The sequence below is a fragment of the Bombus pyrosoma genome, linkage group LG8 (genome assembly GCF_014825855.1).
Source record: "Bombus pyrosoma isolate SC7728 linkage group LG8, ASM1482585v1, whole genome shotgun sequence".
NCBI lineage: Eukaryota > Metazoa > Arthropoda > Insecta > Hymenoptera > Apidae > Bombus > Bombus pyrosoma.
This window is the reverse complement of record NC_057777.1, coordinates 9,944,538-9,970,771: the sequence shown is the minus strand read 5'-3', so window position 1 is coordinate 9,970,771 and position 26,234 is coordinate 9,944,538. Positions and strand designations below refer to the sequence as shown.

At 31.3% G+C, this 26,234-nt stretch overlaps 1 protein-coding gene across 11 annotated transcripts in view; it reads left to right on the top strand.

The window, feature by feature from the left end:
• LOC122569956 (octopamine receptor beta-2R-like) overlaps positions 1 to 26,234 on the top strand; it is a 172,310-nt gene that overhangs the window by 103,000 nt on the left and 43,076 nt on the right. The gene's annotated exons all lie outside the window — the stretch shown is intronic.

Sequence of the window (26,234 nt, the reverse complement as noted above, 5' to 3'; positions counted from 1 at the left end):
GTATTGGGATGTTTTCTTTATCAAAATTTGTTTTTAAATTTAGCGAAGATTTAAATATTTTCTTTTTCCATTTTTCTTTGCATATTAAAATTTCCATGCTTTTCAGTTCTATTTCCAAATTCAACGTCAATTTAAATATTTGCATTTTCTATCTTTATTTCTAAAGAGTGACAAGTCGCCTGTTTTTAGTTCCACGATTTTGAAACTAAATTTTGTGCCAAATAATACCTTATGATGAGACATCAATCACCACTAATTTTCAGATTGAGCTGACAATTAGTTTCTGAGATATAGATGGTCAAAAATGTGAAGATTCATTAACTTAGATCATAGGCTTGGATGTACGAACTTTGAGATCAGTTTAATAACTTTAGAAATTGTTGGCAGTGGTTTTGCCAACAGTTAACAATGAATTTCCTTTCTAAACAGGAAAGGTATTACAGTCAATTCTCACAGATAATTTTTAGTAATTATGATATCGTGCTACTATAGCATGAGATGTAACCTCAAAATGAAGCTACTTCATTTTAATATATATCTTAGTATGTTTAATAGATAGATTTAGTAGATTTAGTAGAATCCTTTGTTAGTTTAATTTGTTGTGTAGATACAATGTATAGCGTCTTTCTAGTTTTCGATTTTGCTCTATTAAGAAACTGGGACTAGAAAATTGGTATAATTGGTCAAGCGTGTGTTGACCAATGAACGTTATTGAATTTCGATATTTCTTCTTTAACTGTAGGTATTTTTAAGTCTCTGTAGTATAGTTTCATTGATTACGTATCAAGGGGCATTATTGATAAACCTCAATGCTTTTGGCTGAGATCCCTAGACGAACTCAATGTTAAAATTGCTGACTGTGTGCTACAATTGAGTCCCATAGATCCATACACCTCTTACAGTGACTTTATATAAGATGAGATGCTTTCTAGGGATCACTTCGAACGCTTACGTAGGGGCCATAGAACTGTCCCACTCTTCCTTTTAAGAAGGTGCTTTTGGTTTTGATGTGCTATTTCCAAGTTAATCTTCTGTGTAGTGGCATTCCCAGGTACTTTATCGCGTGTTTAGCAGGGATTTCTGTGTTATTCAATGTTACCGGTAGACACGCGCGTTTACATAAGGTGAAAGTAATATCCGTAAATTTGCTTCCATTTGATGCGCCATTTATGGAACCACTTCTCGATATTGTTTAGATGCTTTTTGAAGAGCTGTAGAAGGTACTTAGGGATTTTCATGAACTTTATTATCATTTTTTTTCATCGTCTCTATTATCATATATCTTTATTTGTCACCAATACATGTGGCTGTGATAGTGTTGGTTATAGTGGGTTAGTCTGCCCTATAGATATATAGTTTAGAAGTATAAGAGTGGTCCAAGGACACTGTCCTGTGATACAGCAGTGTCAATAGGGAAGTCTCAAATTGTCTATTGTTTAAGTAAGAATGCATATTAAATAGTAAGGCAACGAGGCAATATCTTTTTGAGCTTGTATAATAATCCACCTTGTCGAACAATTGTTTGCACGATATTCTTTCTTCTCCAATTTCCGACTAAATATTAGGTGTAATTCGATGTACTTATTCTGTTGTTGAATGTCATTTCCAAAATCCGAACTGATGATGAGTCATCATTGCCTCTTCCAGTAGAGTATGTAAGCGTTTGTTTAACATTTCTGCAAGAAGGTTAGATAGAATTGGCAATAGGTTAATTGATTAGTATGATTCCATTTCCTTAAAGTACAGATTTTCCTGGTCCGTGGATACGTGTGATAATTGACAGTTTGCGTAAGAACGGATAATATTCAATACAAAAAGTAGTATTAAATATGCATGTAACAAGTAACCCTCTCTTTGGTAACTCTTTGATCACTTCATCACTTACCAAATCGTGTCCTGAAACTTCCTTCCGATTTAGGTTTTTGTCAATCGTTGCTTTGATTTCTTGGAGTAAAAATAGTTTAATAGAAGAGGTTTGACATGGCGGTTGGAAATATGTAAATGTTTTGGTTTCACGAGAAGTGGATTTGTGAGGAAACGGTTTGGATACAGTAGCTAGGTAAAAAGCGAATAGATTGTTCTTGTCTGTGGGACTCATTGCGCAACCACCATGTGGAGAACGAACAGGATAGATTATCTGTTGAGTTCAAGTGAATCTCTTGGCAACTCTCCAAAGAGAGTAATTTGCATCAAATGTAGAAGACAGCTTCTCCGAGCATCTTTGGAAACAATCATTTTTTAAATTTTGGAGAAATTTTTTGAGTTTTCTGATTGTCCTGTTCTGTTTCTACTTGTCTTCAGGGTATCTACGGTTTTTCCATAACCTCCGTAATTTTCTTTTTCCTTCGACTCTTTTCTCCACAACGTCCGGGTACTCATGTCAGATTACATATTCTAGTTTAGGAATAGAAGAACGGATCTCAACATTGCAGCAACTATATCTTCGTTCGATTTTAAAGATACTAATGCCATTATTGAAACGTTAAGTGTTCATATTAATGTGATATGTTAAAAGTTCAACATTATCGAAATAAAATAAAACTAGTCGATTAGAGTTTTATGCTGAGCTAATCCGTTAGCGTAACCTTTAGTCTGTTGAAGTTTTCTGTAGTTTGCACATTAGTTGTATGAATATCGTTAGTACCATCATGTAAAAGTGTACTAGAGCTACCTGTGAGTAGGAGGCAAAAGGAGAGACAAAACCTGAGATTTAAGTTGTATTTGATTCCGACTTTAGGGAACGTTTTTCTATGAAATTATTTATGTGCTGGGCAGCCTTTGCAATTTACCAAATTGTCACTTCCGCAACGAATGCGTTTTGCAGGAGTATCTCCTGGTTTTGTGTATTTAGTTTTCGGGTGTATGATTGTGCATTTTACACTGAGAAATTGATGGTTACAGTATCTCTGAATATACCTATATCTTTAACACCACTGAATTATTTTTATGCGGTGATTCGATATTAACCATGGAGTTCATAAGTCGGCCAATGTCATAATCAGTTTCGTTATTTGTCTCCTGCTTCAGATCTATAAAAAACAAGGACAAAGTGTTTTGTGTAATTCTCTTTTCTATATTGCTAATATCGGTTGCTTCGAATCTATGCCACAGTAATTCTTCCTTTAGTTCCTTCACGTTTGCTGAATGTTGTAAGTTGAGTAAAGCTGCATAAAAGGATCTCTCCTATTTTAGTTAAAACGTGTAAAAGTTTGCATTCTGCATTTTTAAAAGTTTTGTTATTTCTCGGCATGGATCAGAGTTGACTGGTATTATCTTAACCTGGTCATTATTTACCCTCTACTTGAAATTGTCTTTGTTGATGACATTTTCTAGAGTTTCCATCATCGTTTGTACGTCAATGACGCCATCAAAATATATTAGAGGAGCTAAAATTTCTTTCTGTGGTGGTCTTTCGATCTGATGTGTCTAATAATGCAAATTTATTGGGAGTTGTTATCGCATCTATTGCAGGATCATCTCTGAGCCCTCCATGCTTTCCTGTGCGTTCAGGACTTCTTTTTGTTTATTCTTAAACAATTCTTTAATTCAGTCACCTTTGTACTACGGAGGTGGCATGCTGCTTGGCTGGAAGATTGGGGAATGTCTTGATTGTTTAAGTCATCTTCGTTTAAAGCCATCTTCGAGACCGGTATGACCGATTAAAGAGAAAAATCGCTACATCTTATCGAGTAACTTAATGCATTATCTTGTTCAATTTTCGATTCCCAATACAGTTGCAGTTGTCCTTATCTAATGGTAATATACATACATTCGCTATTTATAAACTCGCAGAACACATGTCTGTATGCTATAGCAACTAGATCACGACTAACAACGAATTTAAGTTTATATCTTCAAAATCTGCAACGGCAGATTCACTGTAACAATCCATATGTCAAAAAATGTTCTAATTTTCATAATACTTTCATTTAATTATTTGTAAAGTAAAAATTTATAAAGTAAATTTTGTATTCGATATTAGTATAATATTATTAATAATATTAATATTAATATGTAATATCTATTGCTTTAGTAATAATTTATTTTATTGAATAATAATTGTTTTATTATAGTGGAAGTTATCAGCACATTTTCATGCTTGCCGATATAGTTAAAACCGACAAGAATCAATCGGAGAGTGCATATTACTGCACATACGAAAGTGGTGTGCGAAGTATTAGCTGTTACAGTCACATCGCGTACAAATAATGACAGTTGTGATGAATCCTTGGATATGGGATTCTTATTTCGAATCCTTCTCCTTATTTCGAATATCGTAATGTATCCATCACTATCTCCAAGGATCAGAACCAGGAAAGATAAATATCGTTGTAGTAGGTGTCTTTTAAATATATTGTAAAAAAGTGTGAAATGCAATTTTATTATGGAATTGCTGGATGCGTGGCGTCTAATCGCTAAGCGAATTGTCCACAGAATGTCGCAGAATTCTTTTTTGCTCCACTCGTTACCTCTCCGGACCTTCTCTCGTCGGGAAGATTCGTTGTCACCAACCAGTCCGCTGTAGAGGCCGGCGTTCGCATCGTGGGTCAAGATATGCGTTTCCGCCATAGACATACAAAAATAGAGCGCGTGAGCGAGCTAAGAAAATAATATAGGAATAAAAAGAAAACGCTGCACAGAGGCCACTTGTATTCTTGTCTAACAACGCGCCCGCATTCGTATAGTAAGTATGTTAGTGTAACAACGATCAATGAACGGCGTGAGTGTGTATTCCTCATTAAACAAGGGTAGAAAGGACGCCTCTATGCAGCGTTCTCTTTCTATTCCCATATCGCATTCACCTACATGGTAACATATACTTGCGTACTCTATCTTTATATGTATCTCCATGGTTTCGACGACAATCAACAAACGACATACACATTGCAACATGTACAATAGTACAATATATTCATATTTCCTATAATATCGTTAAACATATTGAATCGGCCATTGTGAATTTTGAAAATCTAAGTTCAAATGCACTGTTAGCAGTTGGAAAAATCTCTGAGAACAATGTTTTAAATAATCAGACTGACATAAGAATCTGCAGATCGTATGTATGAGCATTAATGAATTTTTACACATAGGACGTCCTATAACTTAAAAACTAATCAATTTTAAAACTAATTCAATTTGAAAATTTGTGGTGCCCGATGTCTCTCCATAAGGTATCCTTTGACACAAAATTTAGTTGCAAAATGGTGAAAGCGAAATGGTGAAAGAAACGGGCGAAAACTCCTCACATTTTTAGGTCACTCTTTGATATCGATTCAAATATTTAAATTCTTCGCCCTTACTTCTAAATTCAACGATGATTCAAATATTTGAATTTTTCGTACTTTGAAATTCAGTGGCCATTCATACATTTCCATTCTTAATTTTTACTTCTCAATTCAGAGACGAGTAAAACATATACTTTCTTTAACTTCATCTTTAAAGCGACAATTCCAATATTTTCGCCATTCAATCGTATCTCCTAATTTAGAACCATTTCAAATTTCAAACTTTGTTTTGTTCCTATTTAGTTCCTGATACAGATATTCTCTTCCTCCAACTTTCGAATTCTATATCTATTTAAATATTTTCATTTCTTGCTTCCAAAGTTATTATCAATTCAATTTCCTCATTTAAAAGGAATATGCAACCCTGGAGACCTAAAAAAATAGTAATTTTTTTTCACCTACAAGTATTTGCTAAAGGATCAAGATTTTTATAAGAAACTTTAAAGAGTATTTTAACTCTGTGTTCATATACTTTCTCGTACATAAAATTACAACGTGACGGAGTGGTGCAACATTAACTGACTCTATATCCAGCGGTACCTTGTTTGCTTATAACCAGCGGCAAATGTGGATTGAAAAAAATAAAAAATGTTTGTGCTAGCTTATACAAAAATATATTATTTTCAATGTAACGTGCGATCTTTCTAATTTTGAAAAATGAGGAAATGGCGGTTTGCTAAAGACAAAATTTTATTTTTTGCTGAAAAAAGTTAGCTTTAAACATTCATAAAAATTCAACAGATTAAGATATCAAACAAATATTACGCTACGTTGTAGGTAATGTAACGCAAAATAATGTGTAAAAATGTCAAGTTAATCGAATTAAGGGTTTCAGAGATCTACTGGGTGCAAGGTCGAAAAACATAGTTGTGAGAAAAATGCGCTTAAAGTTTCAAGTTAATCTTTCTCTAAAATAAAACAGTACACTCGTATTCTGTGTTGTAATCTCGCCAATTTAAAAATACCCTTTTACAACAATATTCCATACATATCAAACTTTGAGAAAAAAATTTAAAAAAAGGAAATTTCAGCTTTTGAAGCAAACGTGATTGCCTCTTAATAACGCGGAAAGATTTAACTACTATTTGTCCAAATCTAGCGACTTATATGACTCGAATTTTTTCATTTTTCATCCTCACGTATTTTCAGATTCAACGATGATTCAAATATTTTTGTCCTTGATCCCCATATTTAAATTTAGCGACGATTCAACTATTTTTTTATTTAACTTCATCATTAAATTTAGCGACGAACATATCCTTCGTCCAAATTTCGACTTTCAAAATTCGTATATCTTCTGCATTCAACTTTCTCTTTAAATCCAGTGGCAATTGAATGTCTAACTTCATTTCCAGACTCAACAATGAATCGAATAATCTTCCCGTTCTCGATTTTCAAATTTAGTGAAGATTTAAATTGTCTTCCTCCTTGAAACTTGTTTCTAAATTCACCAAAGATTTGTATATTTCATTCCTTCACCCTTATTTCTAAATTCAACGACGACTCGAATATTTTCCTCGTTCAACATCTCGAAGTTGTGGAATAAAGTGTCCATGTTTCACGAGCGACACTTCCGCTACCGCATTTCCCCTTGAAAATATCGCGAATGGACTCTGGCGAGTTCTATCGCCGAAGAATAATATCGCAGCACGAGTGTCCATGACAAACTTCATATCTGCCGGATGTCCTGCGTTCACCGGTCGCAAGTAAGTTGGACGTGCAGCTGGAATGGCGGAAAAAAGCCGAAATATTGGTCTATCAGTCTACATGTAATAAGTCTATCTGAAGCTAAGTTATGGACAACTATCTTCCTTTTCTTATTGTCCATAAATGCGTGATTCAATATATTTCTCTCTGGAAAAATTCTTGAAACTTTAAGAAAAATCTTATAGAAGTGCTGTAGAACTTTGTGCAAACGCAAACGTAATATAATGAACATACAGTGGTTCGAAAAAGAATTCGTACACTTGCCACGGGAAACTCTTATGTCTATATTGTGCATGTTACATAAAATAATTTAAAATTGTATTAACATCGTAATGAAATGCGATTGCAATGATTATATTGACAAAATTTAAATCCAACCTCATGATATATACAAAAATTGCAAGATATTTACTGTAAACTTATATTTAGTAAAAACTTAGTAGATATACAGTATGAATAGTCGTTAACTTTAAGCATATAATATTAGAAATGGTCCTACTGAACATTGATATCATTGGATGACTGCCTGTTTTGACACTTCTGTAATCTCTGCAAAACATGTATGGATTAAATATCTTGCAACTTGTGTATATATTTTCAGAATCGTTAATATTTTTACTAGTTACAGTAATGATGAACAACAAGTTGAGAGTCATTACAACACTAATAAAACTCAAAAATATTTTGCATAACACACATATTTATTATGTTCATAAAAAGTATACAATTTTTGCAAGCAATTGTATGTATGCAATCAATTTTTCGTATTGAAAGTAAATTCGATGTATATATATATATATTTGATATATTATATATACTATCAATATCTACCAATTATATGTGATTGCCTGAGATAAGATCAAAGATGAAAAGGTAGATAAAAATTCTGTATTTGAAGTACGTATATTTTATATATTTGCTTTAATTTGGAAGCGTCGAATCATTTTCTTTTTGATCTTCTAATGAGCTTCCCAGTCTCTTTGAAACGACAAATTACAAACTTCTCTTTTACGGGATTACTTTCCTTCTATTCTGTATTTCATACCATCTACTGGTTGTTTCTGTTGCTACGAACGCTTTTGATTCACAAATCAGCGCTGTTTTCGGTATCGTTCAATTTTTCTTTAATACTGTGACTAATTTCTTCGTCACTTACGTATCTTATGATGAATACAAAACGATAGCTTGATCGAGAAATGTGCAGAGAGTACATATGATATAGTTCAGTATGGTTGGAATAGTTGTTTCCTTTTACTGAGCCGATATCGTTCGGATAATCAAGTATTCGAACAAAAGAATATTTGGATAAAAGGTGTTCAGAAAATTCTATTGTAGTAGTTGTATTTAGCTTTTATTAGTAAAATGTCAATGTATTTGGTCTGATATTACTATACTACAGTATATAAGACTTGACGGATGACTTTTTAGTTTTTCGTATTATGTTAAAAAGATGTGCACGATAACTTACTCACGACTAATCTGGGAATGTCTATGCAAATTCATATTTTTTTAAACAATTGTAAACAAAATTCGTGCCGCTCCGTAAATATTATAATGAACACTTTGTTTAGGTATTTTTTATATTAAGCACATTCTGTGTATTTTTTCACATTTCAATTTCACGTAAATGCAGAAATATCCATAGTATATTGAGAACGAATTATCATAAGATTTATTTTGATGCTATCTATATGTAAAATTGTAACTGAAGCACGAACAAACTAAATCATTACGCAAATTGATAATATTCTGAATTTGATTATCTTCTTACATAGATTGACATAAATTTAGATTAGGTAGATTTTTCAACGCGTGATTACATGGTATCGTCACAGAATATCATTGTCTGCACGAAAAATACATTGTCGTATTTGCATGAGCTAAAGTGAATTAATTCACCTGTATTATACTCTAGTTATTAAACTCCCTAAGGGGAGTTTCTGATTTAGGTTCTGAAAGATTCAATTAACAGGTGAACTGCTAAGTATGCCCTTATTGCAGTATTAATCTTGAAGTATTGGAGAGATTTCTCGCGCTGGGAAGAAATAAACTTGATAAATTTAGTGACACCGTTAGTATCATTATATCATATCAGTGGCATCATTCTAGATAATCGGAAAGTGCTTCATTCAATTATTTTTTAATATTCAATAGTATTGTATGCACATGTTAACAAAATTAATTCACATATTAAAAAATATAAAATTTAATATGAAATAAAAAATTAAAATAATTTATAAATTAGATATGAATATTTAATACATTTCATCTTGATATTCTTGATATACCCATTTATAGAAGTGAATTAAAATATCATCATAATAAAATGTATAATAATAAAATCACCAAATATTAAAGAGAATAAATGAAACCTTTATCGATTCCTGTCAGGGAAAGAACCTTTGTCGAAGAAGTTCCTACTTAAATAATCCTTCCACATTAATCAACACCTACAGTTTCACATAAAGAGTAAAGAGATTACAGAGCGCAAAGCATGCGTAACCCGTAAAACAGTTACAAGATAATTCTACACGCGCATTTCACCTTCACTGTCGTTCACACGACTTTACCGTAATAAGATTTCAGTTTTAGTATGGCGGACGAAGATGATATTCAACCCTCGTTGTTAATACGCCGCTCATGTTTTCTCGTATTAAGTTCGTCTTATTACGTAATTATTAAATGGCTACGGGCACAAACTAATGTTGGAGTTGCGTTACAACTTCAATATTGCAACAGAGTTTGGTGTTATGCACAACTAACAGTTTGCCAATATAGGCGAAACCGAAAACTTTAAAACGATACCTACAACCTGTTAATGAATTCACCGGATTGGATTTTCCCCCTCCGTTGTCCAGTTTTCATAAACAATTTGAGTGGAACGTTCGTTAAAAGTTGCGTAAATACACAGTCTCCCGGTATAATAGAATTTAATATGTTTAAAACAAGGGTTGAGAATAATTGATCTGCAGCTAAAAATGTTGATGAAAGGTACGATACGTTAATTTAAATGATATTGTAAAGTATCGGAACTTTATATTTAATTTATCTTTCGACTTTATTGGACCGGAGCCTGATTTACTCGGGGAAAGCTGTAGCTCTGTAACGGTAGAGGATAACATAATTTCATTAGGCAAAATTAAAAAGTTCCGAATGATATAGGTATAATCTAATGTAGATGTCAACTCCGAAAGTAGTGGCGTTTTGAATATTTTAAGATTATCCATATTTTTTCAAATGGAACTATGAATTGCTTACGCATACAATCAATGAATCTCTGTATTCTATACAAAAAAGTGCTAAGGCGGTTAAATAAAAGATTGATTAATTTGAAAGATATTTTAACTATAATTTTATAAAATCTCTCGTATTCATATTTTCTTTACCTTTCATATATTCAATTTGATGAAATTGAAATTGAGATATCTTTTGAACTAAACATTTTCATATAGAAAATTAAAATACATATCGATTGGTGTATAAAAAGATTTATAGTTTTATTTTAAAAAATGAAGATTAAAACGCTGTTATTGCTCAAATGATCACGATGCGCCATATGAAATCTTTTAATTTTGTTTAGTAAAAATTTTTTCTATCTTTAATCGTTTTCAAGTTATATTTTATTTCAGTTGCGTGGTATTCATTGTGTATAAAATTCTCGCCGTGAAATATTAAATATCCTATTTTGAATGAGGTGACTTTATTTCAGAGTGTTTAATTTTCCGAGTATTTAGTAATTTGTATTCCATGGTTTATTATCTATAAACAATTTACGAGTAACGTTTGTTAGAAGTTGCTGGAATGTGACAGCCCTATGATGCAACGTAATTTAATGTGTTTAGAACTAGAGCATTCAGAGGAAAAATTTGGTTGAGGATTGAGAAGGTTAATGAAGAACGTAGTGGAATTTCCTAACTAGAATATTAGCAGAAAATTATCGAAATAAACAAATAATAATTTTATGGACTTACAATACATATATATATGACATACATATACGATACATTATATGGAATTTAAATATAATAAAGTACATGAATAAACATCTTCTTTCTTAAACTATGTATTCGTTTATGCAGTCGACCGTATAAATATTCATCCACCTACCATATTCAACTTTTTCAACACATTACAATATCTCATTTAATTTTTTGCTATATAACAATTATGGATTTCTAGAAATGTCACCTTCTTCCATATTAATCAAAAATAATTTTTATACTTTTGATTTATATTTTATGTACATATATATGTGTGTAATGTGTAATGTGATCAATTGTACATGCCATTTTTATTTCGCACAAGTTTTATACTTAAGTCATCGACATTTGTAGTTCTAAATGGTAGTGTGACGTGTTAGAATGTTAATATTTTATGATAAATAATTAATAAAGTTTAATGTTTTTACGATCATTGTTCTATTTACAGGTCCTGATAAAATCTTTACTGGAAAATATTAAATATTGTATTTTTATCTTTCTTCAATTAATTTATATTACTGAATGATAAGAGTGGCTAGACAATTTGAAATATTTTAAGCTACATTACCTCATTCTAGTGCATTTAACTTTTATTTATATTTTTCAGAACGAAATACTGATAATACTGATAATTGTACAGAATGATGATAGTAATGTTAATAATGGTATAGAATATAAATTAAAATAAAATAATAATCACTCTACAAGAAGATATAATCCAAGTTGTATAAAAAATATTATCGAACTTAGATATCCGTTACAGTGGCGTAAAAAAAATATTGTGCTTAATAATTTTTTCCAAAAACTACGAAATTCAAATGATGATTTCAGCCGCATCGTTAATAACTGTACTATATATTTTTATGTACGTAGCAAAAGAAATAAAATCTAAATAAAGACTTGTTTCATCATCTAAATATTACAAGCATTTTGAATACTTTACATCTTTTTGGATATGATACACATCCTGTGCATTTTTGCACATTTAAATATACTATAAATGCTCGAATATTCGGAGTTGATAATCCATTATAGATTTCAATACTTTTGTAAACAATCAATTAAGAAAAGAAAAAGAATTCGCAAGGCAAAAGAGGGTAACAAAATTTTAAATCTCATTCTTGTTTAACGCTATTATATGGAAGTTGTTAACCCATGCAATTTTCTAACTAAAATAACGAAGGAAACGTGTTATTCGGGTAACAATTATTCAGATACGCATTTCAAAGCAACTTTTTTTTATCCTTAATGCCAATGGACTTCATTCTAATGACGAAAAAACGAAAGAAAAACAAACTTAGTGTCTGCCTATCGCGAATTCGGCAGGGAAACGTGCATTTAAACGGTGGAAAACGGCAAAGTGAAATAATTCCGCCTTATCGCTGGCTATTAACCGCGAGAGCCACGTTTTTAGGACAAAGTCGAAACGGTGCCGTGGTTCGCTCATTAGAGCCGTTATTGTTCGCCGGTTCGTGCTCATTATGGAGTCGTTTCACTTGGAATTTGAGGTTCCGCCGTTGGTTGCCCGTTGCAGGTGCGACAAAAGCACCGAAATTTTGACAGGGCTGCGTGGATAGCGCAGTTAATTCGAATAGGGCGTGTGAAACGATAAACCACAAACATACATTGATCAGAGTTCTTGTCATAAAATTGTCTCATGGGAAACCAGGCCATGTACGACGAAACGAGAAGTTTTTAGATAGATTTATGAATTTCGATGTGGTACGTGAAAACTATTTTGGCCCGACAATTTTTGAAAATTAATTTTGTACTTAGTAGCGAATGTTTAAAATGTTACTTGATTGAAGCTAGGATGCTATTTTGAATATCATTCGATTTTTATCTAAAAGATGATGCTTCGAATATTATTCGATCTTTATGTAAAATATTTTATTTAAATATAATATTTTTATAAAGGGACATTATAACTAATAGATTTTCAAAACTTTCTTTTATATGTACATATCTATTTTTTATTATTTTTTACAACAAATTTTTCTTATAATAATATTACGTAACAATTTTCAACTATTATTTTAATTGACTTCATCAGCTACACATATTCATTGGGATCATAACTTTCGTATATTTTTCTGTTTATATTGTAAAAGAGAATAAAGTACGAAATATTTAATAAAACTTGAAATGAAGGCACTTGCCGTGCGCCATATTTTAACAGAATATGTATTTCTATTTTGATATTTTGTGTAATTACTGATTCGTGAGCATAGTAATTTACATTTCCAATCCCTTTAATTAAATCAATAGTTAGATTCTACATGTTATTACATATGAACCGTTATAGTTATCTTCATAGTAAATATACACATGCTGGTGATATAATAGGCATTGCAACCCATTGAAATCCGCATAGAATATTTCTGTTTGAGAAATAGATAGAATATAGGCATTTATATAATAGAATATTCACACATCAAAATGCTTTTGCAATGAGGTATTCATTATAACTCAATTAGTACCAAACTGAATAGGGGATATTATTGTATAAAATATGAAAGATATACCGTATAACAGAATCAGAAAATAGAATTTTCCAACAATTTCAAAAAGGAGTACAAATATTGCGTTGTTAATTTTAATAACATTTAAAAGTTTCAAATTATTTACTATTCTAGACAATACATTTATTGATATATGTTCATATATTCATTCACTAGAAATAGTGTCACATCAGAAATAGTAGTATAATCTCTCACTCAATAGTATTTAATATAATGTTATCACTTGATAAAATAAATTAAATTCATTTTCACAAATCAGAAAATGCTATAATTAATTTTCTAAATTCAAGGGACAACCATAATCGGTTATGAAAATCTACATATCTGTACCTGTATCTGACGTACCAAATAAACTAAAAATGCACTTCGTCACAAAATTATTCATACTTGCATAGCAGTAAAATTATTATTAATGTATCATTAAAAGGAATTTAAAAAATTTAAACACATCTCATAAAAATATTGCCATAAAATTACATGAGAAATGATAAAACTATAACTTTTTCAACGCAAAGGAGATAGCAGAGCATTATATTATTGGTGTTCACGTAACGAAGGGGAACGGAGCTATTCAATATTATTATAACATTAAATCCACTATTTTTATGATTTCATGCAGATATAACAGGTGTATGTAATTTTCAACACTGTATTTTATTTTATTTTATTTCTTTTTTTTGCTTCTTTATTCTCAAGAAAGATGAATAAATTGTGTCACATCTTGACAATATATATCTTGATGAGTTAACAAAATTCGTCGGCCTAATATTTTTACCTATAATAACTTATATTTTAAGCGTGTATATAAACTTTTGTGATCGACTGATTTATATGCAAAAAAGAAAAAAAAATAGTTTTCATTTGAGAGAAATAATTCAGGTTGGAAAAGGTTAGTTTTTTCCGACATTCCTTTCATTTTCGTACAGTCGTGTAATTACCTATCGATCTTCGCTATCGGACTGTTGACACACTTCCTAACAAACCAACGCAGAAGTTGTACGCGATGCACGAGCGGGAGAAGCCGAATTTCCGTCCGATCGATACCGCGGCATCGCGCCATTTCGAAAACTACGTGCACATGGCGCTGTGCATATTTCAAACGATCGTCAAGCAGATTTCAAGAGCCATTCGAATTCGAAATGCAGATATCGGATTCCCTTCGCGAGAGGGGGATGCGTAAAACGTACAAATGTTTTCGCGTAAACCGCGATTTTTCATATCGGTATCCCAAAGGAAACGGGGTTGTCAGCGGCGTTGAAATAGCAACGAAAATGTGATGTAGAAAAATTGTGCACTGCGCGAGATTGGAAAAAAATATGAATGGCGGTTTTTCTTCTTTCTTTCTTTGCCATTTTATTCTTCGTGTTTTTAATTGGCTTCCAAAATTTTTTTAATCAAAGTTTTAGAACACAGAGATTCAGGTTTTTGTGTTTTATATGTGTTTTTAGATTAGCTGATGCGTTATACTGTACATTGCAGCGTGAAAAAGAGAAAATTTGATGGTTATTACAATTCAATAGACTTTTTAATAATTTATTAATGTTTAATTTGTCTTTTAATTTAAATAATCATTTAAATGAATTTCCTGAAATTGTGCAATACACTATTATTACGTTAGAAATAAATGGGTTCACTGATTCGTTGGAAAGACTAAGCATAAGTTTAAAAATAGCTTGACCTCGTTCTTAGAATTTTTTAGATTGTTTTGAAATATTTAAAATAAAATTTTAGACACAATTTGATTTAAAAGTACAATTTTTTGTTTTAATCTAAAATCTGGAGACTAATAATTAAGAACTTCATTCTCATACAACATGAAATCAAATGAATCGTTTATCGCAAAAAGAATCAGTATATACCATATTTATGTAGGAGATTTTTCAGTGAATCTCTAAACTTATATTATTACGTATAATAATGTGTTTATTGTTGTATTGTATTTGAAAGCATACAGATTTTTTGTTCATAGTTCAACATAGACCATCTCGATTGTTACAGAAAATTTCGCGACGGTATACTAATAAAATATCACAACAAAACAAAATAAGATTTAAAGAATATATAAAATGGGTCAAGTAAAGCTGTTTTCTCTAAAACCATTGTACTAAATCTTGAATTCAGTTGAATTGAATATAATAACATTTTTATCTTATTTTGCATGGAATGCCAAGTGATAATAGAATAATTTTTGTTCTCAAGTTGAAAATCATTTTATAAGATATTTAGAAAACTGTCTTTGGATTTCTAGCTACTTATTAATAGCTATCAATAATTAACGTTATCATTGAAATCACACTGTTTGGTTTAAGTATGTAGATATACCTGTATAAGTTATACACAAGCCAAGAAAAATAAACAAAAGTTCACAAATGTAATTTTAACTGCGAATAAAAATACAGTGACTATCTGATCCTATCTTGTACTTCGTTAAATTGCAAATGCCTAAACCACCCATATCTCGTTTTCTTGTCGATACTAACCAGGTCGCTAGAAAATAGTTGTTGAGAAAACAAGGCACGTTTTCGATAGAAACACAACAGGATCTATTCTCGAACAGCTGTAAACTTCCCTAAGATGGCTCGAGGATGGTTTCCCTCGGAACGACATCCTCCTTTTTCGTTATCGCGGATCCATCGCCACTAAAGGCAACTTGAAAAATTTCTGAAAGGCTTCGCTTGTCTCATGCCAGCTCAATAACAGTCAATGATATCGGATTTAAATCCACGATCACCAAGCTTTCATGCGTCACATGAAAAGATCACGAGGGAAAGATATTAAGAACGAAACATCTTCTTGAAATGGATCAGAGAATGGAAGTATAGTATAATAAATATTAGAATATATGTAAAGAAATTTCCTTGGTTAGTTTTAAGATTAGCTCTAACACGAAACGTAAAATCACAGGGTCGTAATTTAATTATTAAAGAAGTACTATTCTATTATTGAATTGTACTTTTTTCAATGATGTAAATATGGAAAAATGAATGGAAAATTTAATTTGTAATTTTTAAAGATCACCATTTCCAAACAAAGTTGACATTTTATCTTTACTTTTTAATTAGATCTAATTAATTGCATTTTTACCAATTAGTTTTGTTTCATTTGTTCAACATACAATATATTTGTTGTAAATTTATAATGGTGTAAAGTAAATCGGATTCAATCAATTTTTTCTGCTTTGTATTTTCTTTGGAATGAAAGGAATATCTTGCTGCACGTTAAAATTATAAAATTTCCAAATTTTTCAAAAATATTTATAAAAGTATTTCGGTAATGATCCTTTAAAAGATTGAATGATGTCACTTTGAATTTTCGAAAATAAAATTTCATTCAACACTATGCAACACAGAAACATTACAACTTTGATTATAGAAACTAATTTTTAAGAAAAAAACTTTTTGAGAGAACTAGAAAATGAGAGTTTCAAAGTTAAAAGATCTAAACTATTATATTTAGAGATAAATAAAAATTTATTTCTTTAGTTAACTATCTCTTGACTAATTAACCTTTCCCGAAGGAAAAGATATTTACACACGGTAGATAAACCAGGCCGTATTCAAGCTTATGTAATTCGTTTATTGGTCTAGGGTCTCCAAAATATAAGAAAAAGTTGAGATGCGTATCACATTCTCCATTGCATTAAATTATTCCATAAAATCATTTATTAAGTTAGATATTTGAAATTTCATTTAATAAAAATAAAAATTCTAATAGAGGGCTGAGTTACAAATTAAAAATATAATCACGTTAGAAACTTTCAACCTAAAGTTAGTCGGATATTTATTAGTACATTTACTTACACAAATCAGAGAAAGCTACAGCAAATTTTCTCTTAGGATTCCTTTCTGGTATTTATTATGTACTTACGTTTCTACGTAATGGTTACTTTGAACCTTCTAAAGCCGAGTTACGGTCCACTGTACCTCGTCTGCGTAATGCCGGAGGTCCACTTAAGTTTTATCGATACGGAGGAATAGGAATTAACATCGCTTTAAAGTTTCGAAAGGAGTTTATCCAAGTATTTATAATGCGTTTAATAATTAACGATGTCCGTGTTATTTTTAGTCTCACCTTCTACTTAGCTGTTAATCATCCTTGAAAATCTTACAAGCGGTTTTAAATGTCCCTGTTTTAGAACTTTACTTTCGTTTAAAAATAATAGTCATTTAATAATAGTAAATGATCAACGCTTACTAGTCTGCGGATTTTTATGCAAACGTGCAAAAATGTACAGAATATATTTAATATACAAAAAGTATATACAAATATACAAAATATATATCTAAAGTAAAGTGTTCTTTATAACATTTACTGGATTCTATCATTATTATAATTGGGTTTATAAACATATGGTTTTGCATAAAAATATGCAATCTAGTGATAAAAGTCGATTAATTTTAATTTTTCGTACCTTCTGCGACTTTTCAAAGTTTATACCACTGTTGTAATTATATTTGAAATTTATTTAACAAGACTGCGTTCTTAGCAAATTTTCTATCACAACTAATTTTATTTTACGCAATACTACACGTTTCATTACATTATTTTGATTGATAACCGGTATTATCTATTATAATGTTAAATTATGATTTCAATAATGTACGATAAGTAAAATAGATATATAACCTTGAGATGTAAATAGTTCTTGTGTAATTCTAATAAGATTTTATATCTATCTTTGTGAAATCCTGGTTTAAGTTCAAAATAGTATTTTCCATTCTGATTTCCCCTGTAACTGGCATACATCAATCTCATTAGCATACGTCAAGTAATGTGTATCAGTATTAATCAGATGCTTTATGACTTGCTGTTATCTTAATGTATTAAAAATATAAGATACGATGTTACAAAAAAATGTATTATTATATGATTAAGAAACAACTTTACTAATAGAAAGTGTAAGTTAGTGGATTAATATCTGCGAATGATCCGATGATCGTACGAAACCTTCCATGTTATATGTCTACTATAGAAAAATTCAAAAAACCATTTCGACAAGAAAAATACAAATATGAACTCCCAAATGCAGTTTATGAAGCTACATATACAGTGTAACTTTCGTTACATAATGACTTGAAATAACTCGCAAATTATTTGCAATACGAAAAAGATGCTTCAAACAAAAGTTGCATGGTACCTAAGCAAGCAGTGTTATAATCAATTTGCCGTTATTTTTCTTTTTTATACATAAATATAGTTCTGTTTGTCGAACATTTTCAAGTACAATATGCACTAATAATACACACAATAATAATTCTCACATATCTTCAACCACTTTACATTAATACGTGTACTGAACAAAGTTATTAAATTGAAGATTTGCATGAAACTGACGTGGCTCAAACAGTTTACAGTGTAAACAAACAGTATAAAGTTTGTATAAAATTTAAAAGGATAGTTGTATCAGGCATCCATGTCATTAACCTGGGAAACTTAAATGAAAAGATGTATCAATGATAAATACAATTTTTTAAAAATGATTTGAACTTCTTGGCTGACTAACAGTATGTATATCGCTAGTTTACGTATAGAAGCTTCGCGGTTTACAGACAACGATGATACAAGAACGGCTGTAATAAAAGTGCATCAGCTTCTGCCATAGTATTTTTATCCCCGTGGAGGAGCGGCGCTACGAGCTTTCGATTACTTATTCATGAACGCGTGCCCGTAATCGAGTCGAGGGAGAGCCGCAGAGTCGATATTAACTCCGGCCAGGAATCAGCCCCGGCCTTCGAATGGGCTAATTAATATTCACTTTGCCGAGAATTAGCGCGTTCCACCATCGAGACCTCGTAATTGACGACTTAACCGAGTCCATCACTTGAAAGTTAAGTTTCGAAGCTCGAACCGTTTCAACCGTCCTCGGGTTTCTTCGATTTATCATGGATCGCCTGAGAACTCGATATGGTTTTCAACGGTTTCAGTTACTTCTGTTGAGAGATATTCACCCTATACTTTTGATTTATTCTGTTATTAAGGTATTAAATCTTCGTTTTAATTATTCCTTAGGTTATCGTTTGTGTTCCATTTAGATAATTTTATTAATTCTCCGATCTTGTTTAATCCCTTGTCTTGTAATAGTATTATACTTAAAATACCATAAAATAAGAAATATATTCAGGTTAAATCTCCATTCTAATTTTAAATTGGTAATTGTAGTATTTTCTCTATAATTGATTGTCATTATGTTCTTCATAATTGATCGGTTGACATCGGTAATCGGTAATGTTCGTCGGCTAAATAGTGTAACCTAATCCGAATTCAATTGTGCATGAAGAAAATACAAATTAGCTATGAGGCAATGATTAAACTTTTCTATTTCTAATTTTTTTTAATTAAACTTTTATCAACGTATTTGTAAAAGTTCTGAAATGAAGCCAAACAGGATATAGTTTAAATCGCATTTAAATGTAGATATAATAGACGAAACTGTATCAGCAAATATGGTACAAATTACATCGTGTTTGTTTGCGGACTGTTAGTTTGCGAGATTCTGCCCATATGTATGTATGTGTGACACAGTCCCACGTTGTTCCAAAAATTTGTTCCGATGACATCACGATTTTGATAGTCGAATAGTTAAATTCTTTGATATCATGGCTGATATGTTTTTAATTTCAATTATAGAAATAAAATATAAAGCTTAATATGTATTACAATTGTTATTATTTATTACCCAATCCCATGACTGGCTGTCTCGCGGCGGCTGCATTTAGAAAGATTAATCCAAACCTAAGCCAGACCATTTAATGGTAATCATTTTTAATATGCAGTTGTGCATGGGGCTGTAATCCGAAAGATCCGTGGAATACTCAAGCCCCCCAGCCTTCGTTTATATACATGTATTATATTTAAACAACAGGTAAGAGTTACGTTTGGATTAGCTTATTAAATCCGGCCTCCATGCGGCGGCAGGCAACCAATACTGACGCATACCTACGTTGCTACGAACGTACAAATGTAGGCAGAATTCCCTGCACTAGTACCAATAGCTTTTTGCAAATATCTCGAAAACTAAAACTGAGCAACGGTCACATGTATAGGAAAAAAATTGTTCAAAATTATGTCGTCGACGATATATTGAGAAATCATCGAAATAAATAATTTTCTTAACAACCTCCGAGATTTCTACGAATTCTTTTTAGTATTGTAACGAAATAAACTAGGCATTAAGTAATAGTACGGAAATGTTGTTCGTGAAATAAAATGTGTATACTTAATAATTAAATAATAGTAATAATAACATTTTAACAATACAACGATTATTACTTTCGATTCCTTCAAAATTTTATATTTTTCCGTCTGTCTATCTCTCTTTGTCCCCCTTTTTCATATCTTGACTTTTTATACTTAACCATGGCTCTGCATCCCTGTCATACAATAGATATGCACAATAAAAAGCTATAGTCGCTTAATTATTGTATTGATGATCTGGGTCAATTATCACGTTTTGTATGGGACCATAACCTGCTTTAATACGTATAAATGGGTATGATAGAGGATGGGGAGTGTATACATATATGTAAACATTAAATATTAGCTTCATATACATGAAATGTTGTTTTCTCAAATGAAACTTCAATCACACGTAATTCAGTTAAAATAATTTCTACATGATTGCATATACAAATTGTTTTCAAATATTGTTTCCAAATAAAGTGAACTAATGAGATATTTGTCAGTCCTCGAATCTAAGCCGTGTTTTTAATAGTATAATGCGCTCTATTGTAGTTCCAGTTGCAGTTCCAGGTTTACTCTGTAGAAATAGGGTAGAATGTTCACGAAACGATGGAACAAAGTGCAAAACTACTAAAAATACGATTGAAATCGGGAAAAACGCAAATAAATCATCTAATATACACAGTAAAAGTTTAAAATTGAAAAGTCAACTAAGGCCATCACTAGTGGATTCACAAAAGTTACTATACTTTAGAACTACTTTAGAATCAATGATTCTTTATATACTAATGTATATTATATACTATATAACATATACTATATAATATGTATTATATTATACACTGTATAATATATTCTATATACTATATGTACGATTTAGTCATTCCGAAACGATTTATTTATAAAGAATTGTCTAAATATTAAAATGCCTATTCTAATCATTGAAGATCTTCATACCCATTTTTCATATTTAATATACATATGATATTTCTATATCATATTTCTCTATATTATCTATTTCTATTTATTATCTATTATATATCTATTACATATATATTACTTCAATGTCCCCATATGTATTTAACATTCCCATTAACTATTATAAATATACATTAGGCCATCACATTAAAGCTCCATAAAAGCTATATTTCTATTCTGCAGATTTTTATGCATCTACGAAAGAGTTAAAAATACAAAAATTTCCAAAATACACGTAATATGTAAAGGTATAAAAAATATTTGAAGTAAAATATTCCAGTCTAAAGTCTAGAGGGTGATTCAAATTTCTATGTTGGTTCTATTTCTTTAATTATCTCTATAAAAATATATGTTTACATAAAAGTCCGTAATCTAGATATTCCATATGTACTAATTTAATGCATAATATGCATCGTGATAGTGGATGACAAATAATCTCGATCAGCCAACACATTAGGCTTCTGCCTTAATCTCTACATTTAGATCAATTTGCAAAAACCCGTATAACCTCCTTTTAGCGAAACTGCACAATGAAGCGATGTCTTCGTTCGATTTTAATCGCTGAATGCTAGGTTTGTTATCGTACAGAGCGAAGATAAGCTCGAGGTCTGGAATCAACTCACGGTTGCCGCAGGTCGCGTACTTGTACATGAAGGTGAGCTCATAGCGTGTTATCGCGCGTTACGCTTAGCCCGTTTACATTACCGGCGGAGACGTGAGCCATAAAATTTGTGAATCATATATCGCTTCTTGAATTCAAAACTGCACCTTTGGACGAAACGAAATACGATAGAAACGAAGAATTCAAACAATTGCTGTAAATTCTGCACGCTATAAGCTCGCTATCAAGGTCTGTATCGACCTTATAAGTTTCGAGAATTTATTGGATTCGAGAAACCTAGCAAGTATGCATAAAGTCTATGCTGGCATGAGTTACTGTTTCTCAGTTTGATATACAGTGATGTCGCTGTTACATACAGTTTGTATAATATATGTGTGTGTTGTATACTTGGGCAAGGAAATGTGGGGAATATTACACACTCATAGATGCCAGCGGATGCTCTATATCTTATAATAAGTTCTATTCTCTATCGGATGTCGTTACACATTACACACTTTCGGTAGTTCGCATTATATTCTAATTATTGTCATTTACGCGATCCTCGCGATTCTTAATTGCCACACTTTTGGACGCTTATACATATATAGCAGTGTTCTTCTGTAAAGTTGATGAAGTTTGATGGTCACTCTTGTTGAGTATGTGTTATAAACGTGATTCGTTGGTTCGTTGTGATATTTTGAAGGCAATTTGTCAGCATTCGACAATCCATTTTTAGCAAACCGTTATATGTATTTCGTCTCTATTCATCAAGAACTATCAGAAAATACAAAAAAAATTGTTTTAATTAAATTTAACCTTGAATGGTATTTTATTCTTTTAGATTATTGGGGTTTCATTGCCCGTTTTTATCATTCTTTTTTTCATTATATGTTGGTCACAACAAGGTCTCGTTGTAGTATACAAGTATCCAACATCGTCACAGGTTCACACGAATGATTTATAGTTATAAAACTATAACTGTAATTATAACAATTTTATAATATGCGAAGAGATAATATCCATTTTGAAATAAACAGTATAACGAGCAAACAAAATCGTATATTCCGATAAATTCTCATGATACGAGGCAATAGGTCCATTTATTAAACGAATCACCGCACTGTCGGTGTACGTTTCATTCATTCGAGATCTGGCTTGATTTATTGTGCTCTTATCAACGAATGGTGGTGGGGAGGTTCCATCCAGCTCCAATCGTCGACTGTTGACCGTGAAAAAGGAATTACTCGAAATCAGCAGGGGTGAGGAAGAGAACCAAGTCTTCTGTGATTGGATATTTTTTTCGATTTCCGAAGACATATTGGACGATCACCCGGCAATCTCCTAGGAGCGATTTGTTTCATAACACTCCATAAAATTGTAATCTCCCGAGCACGATGAAACACGAAATTGATATACAAATATTGGCCGATTACGATACAACGAATTTTAATATCTCTGCAGACATTTTCAGTGGTTAATATTCAGTAATTAATATTTCGGTGTATTATGTGATTTCAGTTGATTAGTTGCAGTATTGAAGTATATTAATGGTTAAAGACCGGTTATTTTATGCGTTCCAATGTGCAGCGGAATATTTGAGTAATATAGTCTATTAATTAACAGTTCCAAATATTACTCTCTTACCAAGATCAGTATGTGAATGTCGTTTAGCTTTAGTTGTCCACAAAAGTTTTCATTACAGTATATCAAACGGCTACTTTTATTCAAGCAAAGTACTGGAAAGTACACTGTAAGTTTATTAAAAATAAATTCTATATTGAGACAATTAACATAATTATTAAGAAACAAATATGACAAGGGCTTTAGAATATTGAAGTTTAATATTTGAATTATGAGCATAAAAAAATTTTAATATACGCGGTGTCACAGATTTTAATAGCGAAATTTTGTGACCATTCTATGGATTTAAGTAGCAAAAAGGTATTGTATAAACACAGGGTCGTTAAAAAGTTTATTGAAAAATTATGACAAAAATATGGCATACAAAGGGAACAATGATGGATTTGAGGGTAGGTACTGAAATACAATCTAAGAGTAGATCAGCGATATTTACTTTCAGTCTATTTATGCTAACTATAATGACCATCTGAGCAGTACATCTATCCTTCCTTCCGATGCTTTTTTTATTTCATGAATCAATCTGTTTCATTTCGACCATCTTGCAATTGGTCCAAGCAATATTAGATTATGATAGGGATTGTTTCAATTCCAAATAGCTCAAAGAACGTTATTATATCATTGCTGATAGTAAATATTCTTATCCAAAAGTACCATAATTATATAAATTATTATATTATTATATAAAACTGTATAAATATTCTATTACCGTAAAACTATATCAAAATGTATTTGCGAACTAATTTACGCTAGTATGTTTAACGTACGTGCTATCTACAGGTATGAATAGGTGAAAGACAAATCATAGGGTATTTTTATAATTAGGTTACAAATGTTTGTATAAATTCATATTTTCTGAAATACAACTAGAAAAATAGAACCTATATAGTGACTTTTTTTATCTATTAAATATTCTAACTAAATTTGCTATATATACATATACATATAAATATACTATATATACAATAGGTATATGTATCATTTGTACATTTTCTATGCATATTTCCATATTTATATTTCCCATAAATACATAAATGTACAAGTAGAATCGGTACAAAATTATTCAAGACTTCGAAATAGCGTCATTAATTCCTCTGACAACTTGTTGGTGCTCTTGTTGGAGAATTTAATAATTATCAATTAAATTCGATGCCATTGTAACTTCCTACAACCGACGATTCCTCAAGTAAACAAGAAGAATCATAAATTACCTCCGTATTCAATTTTTCATCTCGTATCTGTCCACAATTTCTATCTCGTTTTCATGAAAATCGAGGACCATCAAACGAACATCAACGTGCTCGCATGTCGAGGAATCGTAAAATTATGTTTCACGTCGAACCAGAAGACGGGCGTCTTCTTCGCATTGTGATTTATCCAATACAATGAATTGAACGATACAAGTCGAAAGTTCTACAGAGGACAATAAATCGCGCCATTTTTAATCCGTAAGAGATAAAGATAGACAGCGTTATTTCGCTACGTCTCGTAGTGCTTCGTTCAATTTCGATAAAGGCACCCCCAGTCAATTTTTTTCCTTCGAACAATCGAGGTACACGTGATTAACGTGAAAGGGAGGATCAACAGTGATAACGTCGATGGAAGAGGAGGGATATGGCTTTTCTCATAATTCACTTTTTATACCTCCATTTCTCAACATTCTTTTTTTAGATTGCCACTGTGAAATTTTAATTGAGTGATTTGTTATTTTCATATGGCGATTAAAATGACCTGTTTTCAGAAGATTCTGCTATGAATAATTCATTCGAGTTTTTACAATCGTTTTTATTTATTACTTGGCAAATACGAAAGTTTTGGCGGCTTTTATCCACAAAAGGTCTGGAAAATTATTACTTGGAAAAAGCAATATAAATTTAAAAAAGTGTTGTTTACTTCGCTTTGTGCTATTTTCTGTACATTTTTATAAGTCAAAAATGGAGGCAAAGAACATGAAAAAATATATTTTATCGAGCTTTCCATTTGCAAGTCATATTTCATTTAACACGACGTTTGGCCATTTAGATTTATGAACCCAGTGGTATACTATGGCCTCATGTAGATTGTTTGCAATCTTGTTATTCTGTCTTGTAGGTCAACAAGCGTTAGAAATTATGCAAACAAGATCAAGGTGTAAATGAGAGCAACCTAGTCAATCCTTAAGCTTGTGTTCTACGATAATTTGAAACTTACACAAATCCTTGTTTAAGGATATAACGACTAACCATTACAGAGATACCTTACTAGAAAGGAAAAAATTGATAATTTTAATCTTCATCGTTAATTTGATAACAAAGAAGTCACTTTTTTTAAGATTCTTTTAGTTGTAGTGTAATACCTTTCCAAC